Source organism: Colias croceus, chromosome 20, assembly GCF_905220415.1.
Source record: "Colias croceus chromosome 20, ilColCroc2.1".
NCBI classification, from domain to species: domain Eukaryota; kingdom Metazoa; phylum Arthropoda; class Insecta; order Lepidoptera; family Pieridae; genus Colias; species Colias croceus.
The window spans coordinates 3,455,379-3,475,359 of record NC_059556.1 but is presented as its reverse complement, the minus strand read 5'-3'; the positions used below and the strand labels follow the sequence as shown (position 1 = coordinate 3,475,359).

Genomic DNA, 19,981 nt, shown 5'->3' with positions numbered 1-19,981 from the left:
AGTTAATATAAGAAGTATTAAAAATATCACAAAAATAACGATGAATCAAGGTCATCTTTTATTGACAAAAAATCGTGTCATCGTATAATAGTTCTATTTTGCTTATTATAATCTGAATTGATGGCAATGACCTTTTTATTTACAAAAACAGTCAATCGATTACAAATCATAGTAAAAACAGAAAAACTAAAACACAGTCAGTAACTTAGGGTATCTAACAATAATATAACAAAAACAAAATTCAAAGAAGGAAATATAACAAGTTATAAGATTGGAGACTTTGAACCACATATCTTAAATATTGTCTATTCCTGGCGTTATCTCCCACTTTGCACGCACACTAACAATAGCATAGAATATAGACACATTGTTTTGAAAAAATCAGATGTGCTTTATGGTATGGGACGTTTTCTGTGTGAAGATTAGAGATAATTTTTATTTGTCGGATAAAATGTTCTACAAAAGAATGCTGGTGGACGAAATGGAATGAAAATGTTAGAAGAATTGAAAGTTTGTTTGTTAGTACTCAGAAATTTTACACAACTACAATAATAACTAGAAATGATTTAATTCCTACTAACTAACATACCAACTTTTCAACAATACACTAAAATAAATCAAACCTGCATAATCGTTCCCATTCCAAGCATGATATAACATTTGGATGAGAAAAGTAGGGCGATCTAAACACACACATTATACAGGTCTATTGGCACACGGGTTCGTTCAATAAATATCAGGTAAGCGAATTGGGGCAATTGCAACATCTAATTGCGATTATCTAATAGGCCCTCTTCACATTGGGCAGCGTTGGGCAAGTTGAGGCAATCACGATAGTGTAGAGGGGCTAAATGCCTATGATTGGGCGTAATTGTAGATGTTTATTCATAATCGTAATGGCGGCAAACAGACGATCATTTGTTGGGCCATCATGGGCCATGAGACAAGAAGACTTTCAGAGTGCTATATGCGTCGTCTAGCGCCATCACATTCCCACACTGGAAACAATACTGCTTTAAGACATCATGGTTACAGTACGAATGGATTGTTTAAAATTTGAAATGCATTGGTCAGCGTTTATACAATCTTAAAGACCGACATTTAGTTTTAATTGGAAGTTCTTTGGGGAGTATTATATAATTTTTCTGAACACTTGAGTTTAATAATATTTAATGTTAAAAGTTTATTTGAAAAGAAAGCAAATTAATTAACGTTACAATGCAAAAACGACTGATATTTATGGTACTAGGTTCAGCTCGCGTTTTCACACGATTGATATACGCAGTGGTTGATATCATAATCTGGACTATAATTTACACAAAATTTCATCAAGACCTGATTATTAGTTTTCATTAAAAAAACATACCCATTACCCTTACATTACCGTTGAATAGTAATAGGATTTTCTCATTTACTCTCATTAAACCAGCTTTACATTACAACAAGCTTCTATAAGCCTATATGATTAATACTATCAAATTACAAACAACGTCTACTAAATACCCCTTTGTACGAAGATTCTGGAACTAAAATTAGAAGGGGCAAATATTTGCACCCCAATAAACACGGCCGGGGTGAACCACCTGCTGTGACTCATGAGATAGTGACCATCATGTAGGAATACTTGGTATTCTATGAATCTCTTTAAATGTGGGTATTCTCGGTTTTGGAGATCACTCTTTATGTTTTTCTATTGCATTGCAAGCAATGCAAATGGAATGTCTATATGTATGTTATATAACATTGCAGATTTATATTCTTCCGAGCGTTCTTCTTTCTTGTTGTATGTATATTCTGACTTAAGTACAAATATATTTAGAATACCTTCTCGTATGGATTGAAATTGCTCTATTAATAACCTTTTATCTACACATGCTAAATATTCTATGAATACTAGAGTTTATTACATTTTATTGAGTTATTTGCGAATCAGATTATATACATTTCAATGTATTCACTAAATATAAACTTTTAATGTAATAATATTTTCAATTTCTACAAAATGTTGGTCACCCTCACATCTCAGAGCTGACTCGGCAGGTCGAGTGTGGCTTCTTCGTTATAATGAGCTAAAATAAACGCATTTATGTTATTGCATTCAATTTGCTTGTTGCATGCATTTTATTTTTAATGAAATGAACGAGTTTTTATAATATTGAAAAACATTGAGAATCACTACATAATATAAAACAGTCGCTTTCTCTGTCCCTATGTCCCTTTGTATGCTTAAATCTTTAAAAATACGCAACGGATTTTGATGCGGTTTTTTTTAATAGATAGAGTGATTCAATTGGAAGGTTTTAGTATATATAATTTATAAGGTTTTAGATGAAGCGGGCGAAGCCGCGGGCGGTAAGCTAGTTATTTATATACTATTGAATGCATAATATTTGACTTTTAATGTCGATTATTCACTGATTTGAGACATCACATCATTATGTACATTTTTAATAATAATTAAATGATTAATAAACTGCTCTATAAACATTAACACATGGCGCTATGGTTCATGCTAATGCGAGTGGCGACAAAACCAACAAACGAAAAATGATTAAAATCCGATCTGCTGTTAAATATTTATTTATCTACTAAGTATTGGTAGTCAAAGTTTATAAAACCTTAGTCTTGAGTCTAGAATATTCCATTTACCCGGATATAGCCATTCTGTTTATCTTAAAAACATCAACAACACCTGTGCTATGCATATTCATGAAATGCTTATGCGGGTAGTTCAACGTGATTGTTTTACTTAATTCAGATTGCTTTTTAATTAATTACTGATTATTTATATCATTATAACTACGTTGCTTTTATAGATGAATGAAACCTTGAAAATATCATGACCTGGACCACCTTAATAATGTCACGAAAATAAAACTTGGAATTTTAGACTAGTCAATTTTTTTTGTAAGAGTTCTTTCGTTGATAAATCAGAGACCGCCAATGACTATTATACTAGTAGACGCGGCATACGCCAACATCATTGCACTAAAAAACAGCGTAATTAATACATACCTACTTACTAACGCATTATCACCAATACAGTTGTTCTCTCTTTCACTCTCACGCACGAGACATAATACATGTCTCACTCATGTACTTCGTAATAACAACTGCCGATTAAAATACAAAAAGAACGTCCAGCCACGACGCTGAATGGTGCGTGACTAAATGAAACTCGGGCACTTACCTGAGTTTTTTCTTGCCAAAATAGAGAGCGGAGACCGCACAGTAATTATAATTGTTGAAAATTACCTAAAACACAAAGAATGCTATTCTCAAAAACAAACATGTCCTTCCTTATTCTTTTTCCACGCAAAAGTCAAATACATAAAACAGAATATTCAATTTCCATAAGAATAACATTTATAACAAAAATATAACAGTATTTCTCCAACAGTGAAAAATCATAGACATTTGACCTTGGCTCATAATCTATAGTAGGTACCAATTACAGTGGTGGACGTTTAATTAGAAACATGTAGCAGGATGAAGTAGTCATCAAATTTATTTACTTTTAGAGATTAAGCATTATTTCATATGTAATAGAACACCCGTTTATCTAGTTTTATAATAAATTTGTTTAATTTTATTAATTTAAGCTAATGTTTGTTAAAATTATGCAATTTCTTATAAAACTAGATAAACGCGTGTTCTATTACATACGAAATAATACTTAATCTCTAATACGTTAATACGTAAATGTTAAATGAATTTGATGACTACTTCATCGTGTTACGTGTTTCTAATTAAACGTCCACCACTGTATATCTAGGTGTGGTAGTGGTATCTGGGGTACCATAAAATATTAACCACGATATAAACAAGAAAGTGGGTGAGAGTAAACCGGAACTTTTAATTATATAGTCCGATACTCTGTGGAATTAAGTTGTGTGTGTCGTGCGATTAGTTTTGATTTTTAAACAGGTGATTTCTTAGAAGAAATGTTTATTAAAAACTTGTTTTCCGCTTTCGTCTTCGCTCGAATAGTAAAGGAAAAACGCGCATTGTTGCCGTTCCCATAGAAATTTGGGGATAAAATCTTATATTTATTTTCTTAATTCTCAAACTATAGTTGTAGCACAGTTGTAGGTACGTGGTTTACTCGTAAACAAGAGACTGACGGATAGACACAGCTACTTTCGCATTTTTAAATTACATATTAGTGGGGATATGGTAGGTCCGTCTGTTATGGTTCAGGATAAAGGGCTCAAATAATTAAAATGCATTTTAATTAACACGGCATTGAACATGACTAGTTTTGTTGCGAAGAAAATTTGACAGGAAGGAAGTTTGTATGAAGACGAGGGGTAAACTTAATTGGGGATACCATATACATAAAATAATTAGAGTAAATGAAATATATATCGTAAGATTTAAAGAAACTATTGAACACATTCAAACGAATATAGGTAAGCAAATGCAACAAGCAATCTGAAGATTTTTTGCTTATTTCATTCGCCAATTTTCCAAACTCTACACAAAATTTCAAACGGATGAATTGTTTTTGCGTGTACGAGATACAGACATACAAACTTTCGCGTTACCATATGAAAGTTTATTGACACGGCTTTGCGTCTATTCCCACATGTCCTATTGTGTGGGTCTATTAATAGTTGTACAACTTTGTAACGCTTTGTCTTTGAACTGTAGCCTGTAATAATTGATATTATTTTATGGCTGCTTGACTTTTTAAAATTAATGAAAGTCTCTTGTGTGTGTGTTTTTTTTGTTGTTCACGTTAATTCAATCGGCTGGCATACAGTCCAGTACTTATTCAAATTCAAATTATATTTATTTGCTAGAATGTAGTTGTTGATGTTATCTATTTATTGTAATTGTAAAGAAACCAAATGTAAGTTTAATTGAGTATGATACCTTTTAATTTCAAGTCACCAGACTTAAAAAACCAACAATATACAATACCTATTGGTAAGGTATTGGTCTGTTTAAGCATTGATGACTAAGGTTAATATTATGTCTTCCAAATAAGAAATTGAAATCCTAAAACGTTACGAGATTATAAATTTATAATACTTACTTATTATACGTAAGTACAAGCATCATATCCTATACAATATTAATAACTACAGGATGTATCTCCGAATTTCCTAGAGCCAGCGGAAACACGTAAAATATTGATTTATTATTGTTGCTTAGCAACTATTTTGTTTGGGGTTCCGGGTTTATGTATTATCATTCACTGGAATAACAAACGGGCGTAGCTTTCAAGATAATGGTTTTACTTGAGTCGGTTGCATTCGACTACAGGGGGTAAAATGATTAGAGCAGCTAAGTAAAAGTTTTAATATGGATAAAAATAAGCATTAAAATTACAATCTTCAAGTATAATTTAAACTTAATAGTTTTCTGTTTGAATTAAAAAAGCGTGTGTGCCGGGCACACGTATCAGAAGTGAAACTTCGTTGACAAGATTCAAAGATACAAAAATCGTCGCCTTACTCCATGACGTGATGGTATTGCCAGGATACGACCTTGAAATTTTACTCACAACGCGCCCACAGAAGTTTCACTTCAAAAGGTGGATACTTACTTACCGTATTTAGGTACCTACTTATTTGTTTAAAAAACCGTACAGAAGACATTTCAACAGAATTGTTGGATAGCATTCTAAACATAATGACCTTTTAATTGATTTAATTTAAATAAATTTCTCATCGAGATGCATTAAGCAGCATTTAAAATATGTAATTATTCGTCGTTTAACACTTTAGCATATAATTTGCAAGATTTGGCAAGTTTTCATGTGTATATGTATGCAATCTTTATAATGTAAACATTGCAAGGCTGCACACTTAAATTATATATAGTTTAAGGTTATACTGCAATTTAAAAAGGAAAATCTTATATATATAAAAATGAATTGCAAAATGTGTTGGTAAGCGCATAACTCGAGAACGGCTGAACCGATTTCGGTAATTCTTTTTTTATTATATTCCTTGAAGTACGAGGATGGTACGAGGAGGTGGATCTTATGTAGAGAAAACGTAAACATGTACCACGGGCGAAGCCGGGGCGGACCGCTAGTACTTAATAATAATAATCAATTGCGATTGTTTATTTTGATTTTATGACTATTTGCGTTTGTCTCCTGGGAAATACATTTAAAATTGCAATTACCTACAAATTGTGTAGTTAAAACATGTTTGTAAATAATATATTATGTACTCAGTAATCACTGAACCAATTATAATAATTCATTTACCATTAGAAAACTTTATCAAAAAATAGTTAATCAGCGTACCTTCGCATAATAGCTTCACGTTTCACACACATGGGTATGTAAACTCTTTATAGGGTAAGCCTACTTTACTACAACCTGTACTATAATTTAATTACTATGGATACAAAATGCAAATGCCTTTTAAGCATAACTAGATATACATATAATTAAATTTGATTTATTAACACCAAGTACGATTCATATCAAACATGGGAATGTGGGCACACAAAAATTGGTCATGTGCGAATTCTCATATATACAAAGGGTTATTGTTGATAGAATCTCACGAATAATGAAAGTAATTCAATGTTACTTGTTCGTGTACAGTCATGTTGTGTATTTATTAATATTGTGGATTTAGTGTTTGTAAAGTAGGGTTTATTGAACACACAAATTAATTTTTATGACTTTGAACCAATTCAGAAATATATATTTCGTGTTTTGTGGCATAAAGAGGCAAAATTTGTGAGTTTACAGAAAATAATCTCAGGGACTACCTACCGGAGCTTTTTTCAAAATTGTTTCTGCACTCGAAAAATTCTATTTACCTGGACCAGACTGCAGACCACATACATTTTTAACACTCCTTTAGACTCGATTTTGACTATCATTAAACGGACAGATTTAATTCAAACTTAATACTTGAATCGGTGATAATATAATAATTTCATGGGGTTAGGCATGATTTTTTTTACCTATATTAATTATTTTTATTTATATATTTTACTTGTTTATAAGCTTTCCCGGTTCAATACCAAGTCAGGACTAGTTACTTGATAAAGTTTAATCTACAAGTCAACGAATGTACGTATGAAGTGAACTAGTGACTAGTGAGTCAGACAGCAATTGCTCTGGTATAAACAAGACGGTTTATCACTGGTCATTATATGCTATTTAAATAGTTCGTGGTACTTGTATTGCTTTGATGTGTTGTTGCTTTGGAGATTGACAATGGTTTATTAAGATATTATTGAATTGGGTAATGGGACTCTTTAATCTAAGGCAATTATCGAATGTATCTTTTTAAGCTATTGTATAGGTTCTATCGCGGGCCTTGAGCGCGGGGACTGAATCGAGAAATTCCGTAACGAAAAAAACCTCACGCTCCCCACTCCGACGGTCGGAGGTGTGGCTTGAAGGCATGAGTGCAATAGCTTTACCGCGGCTATACACAACATTTTTAGATACGAGGGCGATTCAATAAATACTTAGCCTAGAAAAAGTATACGAAAATTTTGGAAAAGTAGCAATTTATTTTTCAACATAGTCTCCTTTTAGTTCGATATACTTAGTCCAGCGATGCTCCAACTTTTTTAACCCGTCCGAAAAATATGTTTTCTCAAACTCTGTAAAATAGGCCTCCGTGGCAGCGATAACCTTCTCATTTGATCCATATCTATTCCCGGCGAGGGATTTTTTCAGATTAGGAAACAGAAAGAAGTCACCAGGGGCTAAATCTGGAGAATATGGTGGATAAAGCAGCAATTCGTAGCATAATTCGACCAATTTGGCCATGGCAACGGCAGACGTGTGAACCAGTGCGTTGTCGTGGTGTAACAGCACCTTTTTCTTAGCCAGATGGGGTCGTTTTTTCTTTAATTCGGCGTCGAATCGGTCCAATAAATTGGCATAGTAAAGCCCTGTAATTGGTTTACCCTTCTCGAGGTAATCGATGTAGACAACTCCTTGTGAATCCCAGAAAATGGTGGCCATAACTCTTGTAGCCGATTTTACAGTTTTCGCCTTCTTTGGAGTACGTTCCCCGGTCTGGATCCATTGTTTTGATTGCTCCTTGGTCTCTGGTGTGTACCAGTGAATCCAGGTTTCATCGACTGTCACAAAACGACGCAAAAACTCCCCTGGATTCCGCTTAAACAACGCCAAAAACGTCTCCGACGTGGGCTCACTGTTGCGCTTGTTTTCCGGTGTGAGTAAATGCGGCACCCATCACGCCGACAGCTTTCTCATGCCGAGTTCCTCGTGAAGAATATGATTGACTGTTCCTTCTGAAATGCCTACAGTCTCAGCTAGCTCCCGAACCTTCAATCAGCGATCTGTCAATACGAGATCATAGATTTTTTTAATGTTTTCCTCCGTAGCAGCTGTTTTTGGTGCACCTGGATGTGGTTCATCAAAAACCGACGTACGGCCACGTGCAAACTCGTTGAACCAATTCTTGAGGGTGGCTATCGATTGAGAAGAGTCACCGTACACAGCATCCAAGCGGCCTTTGATTTCGATACGCTCTTTCCCGTCCAAAAATAGGAATCGAATCACCGAACGATATTGCTCTTTTTCCATTTTTGTAAAACCGATCGATACGTTCGCTTCCATAGGTTGTCAAATTAAAACAAATGAAGGGATTGGAATGAAAATTAAAAAAAAATACTTAAAAAAGAATGAGCTACATTGTGGTAAACCTATTTTGAAACAATAGCGCCCCCTGATGATGAGGCTAGGTACTTATTGAATGCACCAGGTATATGACTAATAAAATAACATACCAAACAGGTCATTGGCTGATTTTAGCTGGTTGCACTAACTTGATATACACGTATCCGTTTATCCCATTTAATTGCAAGCCCCATCTCAGCAATTTCTCCTCTCTGACGTTGAAAAGCGGTTAATGTATACAAAACAGTCTGTTTGCATAAATAGCCCAGTTTGAAGTTTCTAGTGAATCTGGGTAGCGCGGGAGGCGGTTGCCATGACAACGGGCGGGTTATTTTGGTTTTATCTTGCAACGCATTCCGTGCCCATGCGCACGGCTTATGTTTCGACATAGTCATCTTTGTACTGCTTTTTATTGGTATAGTGAGATAGTCTTTAACTGTAGAGTTAAACGTTTTATTCGATATTTTTATGGGAGTTAAATAATGGTTGAACTTATTTTGCTTATTGTAATATCAGTGTATAGTGTAATTTGCATAATAAATAATCATAATAAATTTTGTTTTGAACGGCAAAGCAAACACTAACTTTAATGTCAAGCACAAACTAAGTTTATTTTTTTGAAAAATTTTTCACTACTTAGTTAAGTATCTACATCTACTTACTTCTCTTCTAAAATCTACTACTTCCGAAATGACACAGACAATTTTAATTTCATCCCGCCTTTAGATCGAAGTCGGTCAATCGTCTAGTAAATTACATAACCAAAACATAAAGTATGCACTTCCGAAGCTGTCGATTTTTGTCACTTCCTCATTATCTTTGGTGAACGTGATCGGAGTTAATGTACCTACTGTTATGTCAGAAGTCTTATAACTAACGTTTAAATTTCACTGCATGTCGGAGATTACTTGGAATGCAAAATTCTACGCGCTTTTGCAGATTTCCCCACTTAAAAAAAAGGAGTTTCCTATTAATTGCTAGATAAAAATGTGCAATAATTATTATTTAGTCAATATTTATTTAGTCTTAATAACTAAATAAATATTGATAAAAACCCTTAAACACAAAAACTTGGTATAACTAGGTATATTTTTCGTCTCATAAAACAAATCTCGCAATATTTTTTATAGGATGGTCTTATAGGGCAAAAAATGAAGTTGCAGAATCTTCATTGTCTACTATTTCTATATACAGTACAGTATAATACATAAATTATACATATAAATCTACAAAAGGAAGTCAAATGCATCATGACACAAATATGGGTCACAAACGATTTGTTTTGTCATTGAGGGCAAAGGTAAGCTACGAATGTGCACTTAATGACAGCTCTCGATTATTCTAAAGATCGTTAGAAAGTATGGGAAAATGTGGGAGAAATTAATTCAATTTATATATGTTAGAAACTTTTACTTATCACACCTGTACGGTAACTTTGTTTTTAATTAACTGAAGGTGTTTTTTTTATTGCGAAATTTTATGAATACCAAGGTTAGGGCAAATAAAACTTTATTACCATACTTTAAAGTTTAAACTACCCACGAATAAATTTGATTTTATTATAAATAGGAATAACGAAAAAAAAAAGTGTATTCTTCTTTTAAATAGTCTTGTAGGAGCAGAGGGTAGGTACCTAGTTAGTAGTACACGTAGTTACTTATTCATGTAAACACTGAATTGTTCATCAAATATTATCTATTGATTTTTTGCTATTATCATTACAGAGATCGCTTCACATATAAGTCGAAACGTCGATACTACATACGTCCATTTGTAAATACCATGAGCAATTGTAGTTTACGATTACATTACAATATTCAATAGACCCGTATCTTTACACCTAGGATCGTGACCAGCATCCCTATTCATATCACTTGTTGATATACACCTCTTAAACAAACCATCTCTACTATAACACACTTGGAACTCTATTACAAGGAGATAAGACTCATTTTTGTCAAGCAAACGTTCGTTACAACTACCTTCAATAATATTTAAACAATAGAAATTGGCGTCATTCGCCTGCGTTTCTTTCCTATTGTTATAGACGGCAGTTGTAATAACAAAGAAGATGGAATATTCGTATTTCTGAATAAAATATTCGCGTCCAGATGGCAGGTAGGTTTTAATATCCTTGCGCTACTTAATTAACCGACTTCAAAAAAAAGGAGGAGGTTATCAATTCGGCCGGTATTTTTTTTTTTTTTTTTTTTTTTTATGTATGTACACCGATTACTCCGAGGTTTCTGAACCGATTTACGTGATTCTTTTTTTGTTCGATGCAGGATGGTGTCGAATTGATCCCATAAAAATTTTATTCGGCTAGGCCCAGTAGTTTTTATTTTATGAGCATTTTTGTCTGTACTCGATGACTTAATTGGAATGTAGCAAGTAACTTTGATTCACTTCCCGGTAACCGATTGAGCTGAAATTTTGTATAAGTGTGTAAATTGGATAGCGATGAAACATTATCATGACATAGAGCTGATTTGATGATGGAATCGGAAGGTGGCCATAGGAACTCAGTAATATATTGACTCAACTTTATCGAGTTTGGGCTCGTTTGATTCGTGTTGAAAATTACACTAAAAGTATTAAATAAAATTAACTGCGTTAAAAACAACCGACTTCAAAAAAGATTTGATATTATTAATTGCTACATATTATTTAGATGTGCTATTTATTAAATAGGTTTGATGTCGGTGCACGGGCTTAATACTAAGTGCTTAGTGTTTGGCACCGACTTCAAACCTATTTAATAAATAGCACATCTAAATAATATGTAGCAATTAATAATATCAAATCTTTTTTATTTTTTACTTTTCCGTTTTTGAAGTCGGTTGTTTTTAACGCAGTTAATTTTATTTTGTAATTGTATAACATGTGCTAATTTAAAACATACAAAGTACAATCGTTGTTATTGAAATAATGTTTGGGTAAATAATATATTCACATCGTTTAAATGAAATGTGGTTGTAACAAAATATTGCATATTTGAGTTTAAGGACGCTATAACGTATTTTTACAAAAACACGCTGTTTTTCGGTACCATTTTAACTTAAAGCAATTACACGTGAGAACATAGTAATATCTTAATTTAAAGATAATATATTCAGCTCTACGTTCATCTTATAAAAATTGTACGACGTCATACAAAATTGTCGCTGAAATACGTTTTTTCCATCACAATAAACGCATAAAATGCAAAAAAATGGGGTCTAAACCGGTACCATTTTAGGAAAATTAAGAGCCTAATCTATCTTCTTAACTATATCTTATTGAGGGATATATAGTCCTTTATATATGGTGTAATTTTTATGAATCTAAATCAAAATTTTATTTCAATAATGAGCTAAATTAAAAATACTTGTCGATTTCTTCATACATTTTGTTCTCGCGGTTCGTCAGACCGCGCTCAGAAGCGCTCTTGTAAGGACGGGTGTATCGCTCCTCGTGCCAAAAATAAAAACGAAATAAAAAAGATTATTGTGCGTGCACTGTCTTTTTCGTGATTTGAAATATTTGATACTTTATATGAGTAAAGTTCTGTATAAGTTTCATATTCCAATTATTTGTAATTTAAAATTATGTTTTTAAAATTACCTTGCCTGAGATCCTCTTTTTTATGGGTTGTTGAATAGATTGGTGGGGTAAAACAATTCAAGATGGCGTCGACGAAAATTTGGCTTTTTTTCGTGATGGGTGTCATTTTCATAGTTTTTGGGGTAGCTATTACCGAATATGAGGTCAAAACTGAAATCCAAGATGGCGCCGACGAAAATTTTACATCTTTTCGTCATAGGTGTCATTTTCATGGTTTTTGGGGTAGCTATTAACGAATATGAGGTCAAAACTAAAATCCAAGATGGCGCCGACGAAAATTTTACATCTTTTCGTCATGGGTGTCATTTTCATGGTTTTTGGGGTAGCTATTAACCAATATGAGGTCAAAACTGAAATCCAAGATGGCGCCGACGAAAATTTTACATCTTTTCGTCATGGGTGTCATTTTCATGGTTTTTGGGGTAGCTATATTAACGAATATGAGGTCAAAACTATAATCCAAGATGGCGCCGACGAAAATTTTACATCTTTTCGTCATAGGTGTCATTTTCATGGTTTTTGGGGTAGCTATTAACGAATATGAGGTCAAAACTATAATCCAAGATGGCGCCGACAAAAATTTTACATCTTTTCGTCATGGGTGTCATTTTCATGGTTTTTGGGGTAGCTATTAACCAATATGAGGTCAAAACTGAAATCCAAGATGGTGCCGACGAAAATTTTACATCTTTTCGTCATGGGTGTCATTTTCATGGTTTTTGGGGTAGCTATTAACGAATATAAGGTCAAAACTATAATCCAAGATGGCGCCGATAAAAATTTTACATCTTTTCGTCATGGGTGTCATTTTCATGGTTTTTGGGGTAGCTATTAACCAATTTGAAGTCAAAACTAAAATCCAAGATGGCGCCGACGAAAAATTTGACATCTTTTCATCATGGGTGTCATTTTCATGGTTTTTGGGATAGCTATTAACGAATATGAGGTCAAAACTATAATCCAAGATGGCGCTGACGAAAATTTGACATTTTTCGTGATGGGTGTCATTTTCATGGTTTTTGGGGTAGCTATTAACGAATATGAGGTCAAAACTAAAATCCAAGATGGTCGTCGAATTTCAAGATGGCGTCATGGTAATACTGTCGCGTTATGGTGCAAGGCGGCGATTTTGGTATCTATGAATCTCGCCCAAGAAGTTTCACTCCTGACACGTTTTCTCGGCACACACGTTCTTTTTTATTTTATTCTCTTTGTTTAAATGTTTTAGATAAACTTTTTTTTAAATAAAGTTTAGCGAATATATTTAAAGAATATATTTAAAGTTAATAATATCTGTCAGAATATTAACATTATTGCCACAGAGTTGCGTTTTATATTAAATTTCTAAATATGCATTTCAATGTTCTTTAAAATTGTTTTTTTTTTTAAGACTTTCTACAAAACTGTGGTTGTTAACGTTTTTGTTATTTTATTTAAGTTTACTTTAAAGGAGTAAGAAAAATATACCTAATTATCGACGGTTACATTGGGGATTTGGTAATAGCTGTCTCAAAAACTTTGAAAATGACACCCATGCCGAAAAGATGTAAAGTTTCGTCGACACCATCTTTAGTCGATTTTAGTTTTGACCTCATGTTGGTTAATAGCTACCCCAAAAACCATGAAAATGACACCAGTGTCGAAAAGATGTAAAATTTTCGTGGGCGCCATCTTGGATTTTAGTTTTGACCTCATATTGGTTAATAGATACCCCAATAACCATGAAAATGACACCCATGACGAAAATATGTAAAATTTTCGTCGGCGCCATCTTGGATTTTAGTTTTGACCTCATATTGGTTAATAGCTACCCCAATAACCATGAAAATGACATCCATGAAGAAAATATATAAAATTTTTGTCGGCGCCATCTTGGATTTTAGTTTTGACCTCATATTCGTTAATAGTTACCCCAATAACCATAAAAATGACACCCATGAAGAAAATATATAAAATTTTTGTCGGCGCCATCTTGGATTTTAGTTTTGACCTCATATTGGTTAATAGCTACCCCAAAAACCATGAAAATGACACCCGTGACGAAATGATGTCAAATTGTCGTCGGCGCCATTTTGGATTTTAGATTTGACCTCATATTGATTAATAGCGACTCCAACTCCTTGAAAATGACACCCATGACGAAAAGATTTCAAATTTTCGTCGGCGCCATCTTGGATTTTAGTTTTGACCTCATATCGGTTAATAGCTACCCCAAAAACCACCCACATTTGCAAATGTGTTTGCTACTTAGGAAAAGTTCAGATTTAAAGATATAGGTAATGTGAATGTGTGGTAACGAATTTAATTTATTTCATTCCGACTGTTTCTCGAAATAACATACATTTACTAAGAATTGCATACAATGCCGGGTTTAATATATTGCCGGTAACATAATATTATGTATGATAATAATTCTTAAAAAAGTATTTTATACATTTCTTAAAAAGCTTCGATATTGTATACAATAATACAATTCATATTCAAATTGTTGTAAAATAGTCACACTTTTTTAAGTTGGTTGAATACACTAAAATACTTATAAGGATCGTACCTACTAATAATAGTAACAAAATGAATTTTTAAAGTTCCCAGTAATCTTCTGGAATCAATTTCAATAAAAATATAAAAAAAAATAATAATATCAAGTATGAAGATGGTCTATAAAATGGAATGCGCTATGTTTACGTCTTTTACGTGAGCGTGATGTTCCCGCGAACCACGTGGCGACGTTAGATACCTAAATTTGAGTAACGCAGATTTGTGACAGCGTCCTTAAATTGCCTATTTATTTACTGCTATTTTATGTAATTACGAAGCGTAACATTCTTACATGTGGTTCGTATTAAATGTTAGTCGTAAATTATCAAATTTTTGAGCATCACAAGTATTATTTCATATCTAGGTATGAAAGAAAATAAATGAAACAGTTGAAAATTAATGAACAATAAATCATGAAACGGTTATTACTTATAATAATATTAGTTAGTAAACAGTTCCAGTTTGTGACTTCATTTTGAAATGTCCTCAAACGACCTTTCTACTATTATGCCATTGTCTTCATTGCCATGTGACAACACAACATATAAATAAGTAAGTAACTATTATTTTTTATCAAATGACACCCGAAAGATTTAATTTAAACAATTTAATAAAATATTATCGTTTTATAACCGAAATTCACATGTTTAAATAACATACCTACGAACAAAAATGTCGAATTGCAGAATTCCTACATCGTACACAAAAAATTACAAACAATTTTGTCATCATAAACAAAACTATATTATAAATCCGTATAAAAAACCATTTCGTAATTGTTCGCATTTCCCTTGTCTGTCCGTGAATCACGCCTTCTAAATAGATGTAAGAAAATGAGTAACGCCGGTCGTCGAACTTGCGAAAAATAATCGTGACCAAGTGAATTTAATAGAAATTCGATTGAAACGTGTCTATATGTACCTATGTAGCACGCAAATAACTGTTCCGTATATGATGGATTCATATTTGAATGCTGTCCGCTAGGCGCTAATATTGAAGTAGGTACTTTGTTTTGTCAACGGAATAAAATGCTTTATACGGTCAATGTAAATAGTAAATACTGCTTTAACTATACCACACTAGCTTACCGCCCGCGGCTTCGCCCGCTTTGTCTAAAACCTAATAAATTATATATTAAAATTTAAAACCTTCCTCTTGAATCACTCTATCTATTAAAAAAACCGCATAAAAACCCGTTGCGTAGTTTGAAAGATTTAAGCATATAAAGAGGGACATAGGGACAGAGAAAGCGACTTTGTTTTATACTATGTAGTGATGTACGTAGAATGTGTAGTCTAGTATATGATTATGGCTATTCAAAAAACATGTTCCTTTCAAAAAGACCATAATATACTAGTGTTGAAAGTCTTTGTTAAGTGTATAGGTATAGTAGGTATTAGAAGTTTTATTAAAATAATATTTTATTTTTAATAATTGTTTTCCGTACCGTTTTTTGCTAAGTTAATAAACTGGATGATTGTAAAAATATATTAATATTCTTGATTATAAGATTGCTACAGACTTATTGATTTTTTATTATTATTAGTTCAATTAAAGCGGAACCAGTCAAATAAGGAAACGCGGTGGTAACATGAAGATCTGTTGAATGTTGATAAGACGTCGAAACAATGAGTTCATTAAATAATTAACAATGGATTAAAAAACTATAAGCTCCAAAGTCCAATCTATAAATTATCGATTTATCAGTCGGAAATTAATAATTTATATTTCAAAATAGTGGTAAAGGTGTGAAAGAATATTAATTTAAAATTTAAAATCTTAGGGACGTTGTTTGACGAATGTTTGTTTGAACGCGTTAATCTCAGGAACTACTAGATCGACTTAAAAAAATATTTTTGTGTCGAATTTTAACATCACGCTTTTACCTCAAATTACGGTGAATAAAACCGCGGAGCACAACTAGTTACATACAAAATCCGTAAGTCGGGGTCGCGAGTAACAAATAACTATAATCGAAGAGTTACAGCTTCCTTGTTCTCTCCGAATGACAATTGGCTGTTTTAGCATTGTATCGCTTTATTATATTAGCAGACATTAGTCATCATGTCTACGCTCCGTTACGTATGACTCTCAAATTTGTTGTGCCTTAGATTTAGAATTAGTAATTGCTTGCAGTGTTACACCTACTATCGATACTAATACATATTTTAAGAGGTTCGTTACTTTATATTTTCGGGGTTATCTTTGGATATTATTTGATATAGATATTGGATATATGATATTGATGCTATCATAAAAATTCTTTCTCTCACAGAACTACACTGTTTAGGAGTGACTACTAGTTATGTTTTTTTTTTTCCCGGGTCCATTCGGACGAATACGAAACAAGCAAATGCAATATTTTAAAAAATATACTGTACCTATATAAGAATTACTATTGAATATCGATAGAATATAATTATATATTTCTAGAGGCGTTTTGATGTATGATTGTCTAAAAAATCTTAACCAGTATTTAAGTCAAACTCAGACAGTTTTAAGTGCTCATGAACAGTCTACATATAAAGCCTTTACAGGAAAAAGTATTACACATGTTAGGAAATGTGTGTCACTAGATATAACCTTGATTCGAGAATTTCTTAAATCAGTATAGTTACCTAAGTACCTACCTAACCTATACGTGCCTTTTTTACGGTTGACTTAGGTATGTCATGTTTATACTTTATTAAAGTGAAACTTTTATTACATCGTCTCAAACTTTTTGGTCTGTGTAGCGCATGTCGCGTGTATCGCGGCTGCCGAGTAGGTATACCTACTCGGCATGCGACATGCGCTACACAAAGCAGTGTTCGGAACCGTTCGAACAGTTTCACTTTTACCGTGGTTTCATAAAACCACACAACATTTTTTTTAATGTGTAATGTTTATAGGTACCTTGGTTTATACATTAATGTTATTTAATTTTATAGAAGTAATGTCTATCTAATGTTCACATACACTTCGAATAACGACATGCGCAGAAAATATTTAAAAATGTTTTTTCCGTCGGTTGGATTGGTTGTTCGGATGTGGCATCTTATTAGGTGCCTAAGTTTAAGTTAAATCCATTTTCAAATAAAATGTGCAATTAAAGATAAAAATCTGTTTTCTACTTTTCGTCATTTTCGTTTTAGGCCACAATTCTAAAGAAAAATAGACAATAACTTTTCCTTTGACATTATCAATTGACATTATTTTTTAAATAGATACCTACCGTAGGTACCTAGGTAGGTAACTCATTCACGTCTAGGTTTCTTTTTTTGCTTTTATTTATGTCTTTATGTCGGTATTTAGCGAAGCGGACGTAAGATGATTTTCCTTTAATCTTTGGGCTATTTATAACAACTGAAAATGAGTTTTGACAAAACGACAGTTTTCGGATAACTATTGGTTACCGGAAATACCATTATAGTTTTTCTTGCTACTCTTGGTTATTGGAAAAACTTATTTTAGAGGTGAAGATTTTTCTTTCCCTTGAAAAATTCCTCGTTTTCTTTCATCGCGCTGGTTTCCTTCTATAATTTACTAGCTGTTCCCCTCGGTTTCACCCGCATTGCTCCGCTCTTGTTGGTCTTAGCGTGATGATTATAGCCTATAGCCTTCCTCGATAAGTGGGCTATCTAACACCGAAAGAATTTTTCAAATCGGACCAGTAGGTAGTTCCCGGGATTAGCGCGTTCAAACAAACAAACAAACTCTTCAGCTTTATAGGTAATATTAGTAGATTAGTCTTTTCATATTATTATAGCTAAAGGCTGTCTGAGAAATCTTGTAGTTAAGTAGGTAAGTAGGTAAGTAGCTGTGTAAAATCGCAAGTATTCGCAATCGCAATTTCTATGCCTAAAAATGCACACGAGGACATAGGTACCTACGTTATACCTACGTAATTTCTTACTTGAGAATTTAAATTTATATTTGAAGGGTTTGCATACCTATCAATAATACAGTGAACAGAAACAGTCGTGTTATGAATACCTAGCTGATAACCAAACAAACAAGCCGCTATAAATATGTATAACGAGGATTACTCACTACGTTGACTGCCACCAAGTCTTCAGGAAAAGTTGGAAGGAATTATTTACATAATATAAGGTTGGTAGACCGTACATTACTTATTTTTACTGAATAAAAATAATTATATTTTGTGAATGTGTAAAAATTTAAGTGCTTTTGAATTGCAACGAAAATATTAGGTAGGATGTAGGTATGTACTTATTCTAAGCAAGAAGAATTTATTATATTGATCAAATAGGTAATACCTACATTAAAGTTTAATACAAATTACTCACGTAATCATTTAATTGAAACTACACACATACCTTAGTTATATTTGTTAATTAAAATAGGTACCTATTGTAGAAATCTGCGCAACCACACTCAAGTCATGGCTTAGTAAAAATCATAAAACTTTTTTACTTGTTTAAAACTAAAAGACGAATTAATAAAAACTAATAAAAATAATTTATGGTTTTAGAAAATGATATACCTCCCCCCTTTCCTCTAGGTACATCCGTTTGGTTAAGGAAATGGATTAAGACTTGTCAGACAAGTTCAAAAGAATATACAAGTAACGGAATCGCGGCCATGCTTTCTCATTAAAATATCAATTAAAGTTTCACTTTGTATCGTCGTAACATAAATAATACTTACAGATTAAAAATTATTATGTTGTAACACAAGTATAATTCAATTCACAAACACTGCACTTTATGTTTGTATAGACGCGACGCAACAAACGCGCTGTCCCGAAGCACTGTTTTAACACGACTGATGACGATTAACGAATAACGAATGGCAAACTCCGTCGGTGTGGGGACGATTGTTCACAAGAAAAACGTTCTCACTTCACATCCTGTTACGCTATAAAAATCCTTATTACAAACTAGTTAGGGTTATTGTGCTGTGGGCAAATATTGAGATCTACAGCATTTGTTTCGCTCTACATACACATTGTGTATGCCACGGCCATTTACACATTTCTTTTGACTTGAGAGAAGGCAAAGGATAGATTCACTTGATGTTGATGCCAACTTGATTGCATGACGTTGATGTATACCATACCCTTTGTATACCTATGATTGTTTTATAACTTTCTAATTAAACGTTCCTTGTATTTATTAATTGTCACAAAATTGTAACGAACCATAATTTTGGTCTTAGATTACAAAATAAAAGACAGATGGAGCGTTGCCGAACTAAACC

At 33.0% G+C, this 19,981-nt stretch overlaps 1 protein-coding gene across 1 annotated transcript in view; it reads right to left on the bottom strand.

The window, feature by feature from the left end:
* The window catches only part of LOC123700836 (CDC42 small effector protein homolog), a 40,527-nt gene extending 20,952 nt beyond the window's left edge, over positions 1–19,575 (bottom strand). The window contains exon 1 of the mRNA XM_045648179.1: positions 19,430–19,575. The gene's annotated coding sequence lies outside the window, so the exon portion shown is untranslated. The remainder of the gene's footprint in view (positions 1–19,429) is intronic.
* Between the last annotated feature and the right edge of the window lie 406 nt (positions 19,576–19,981).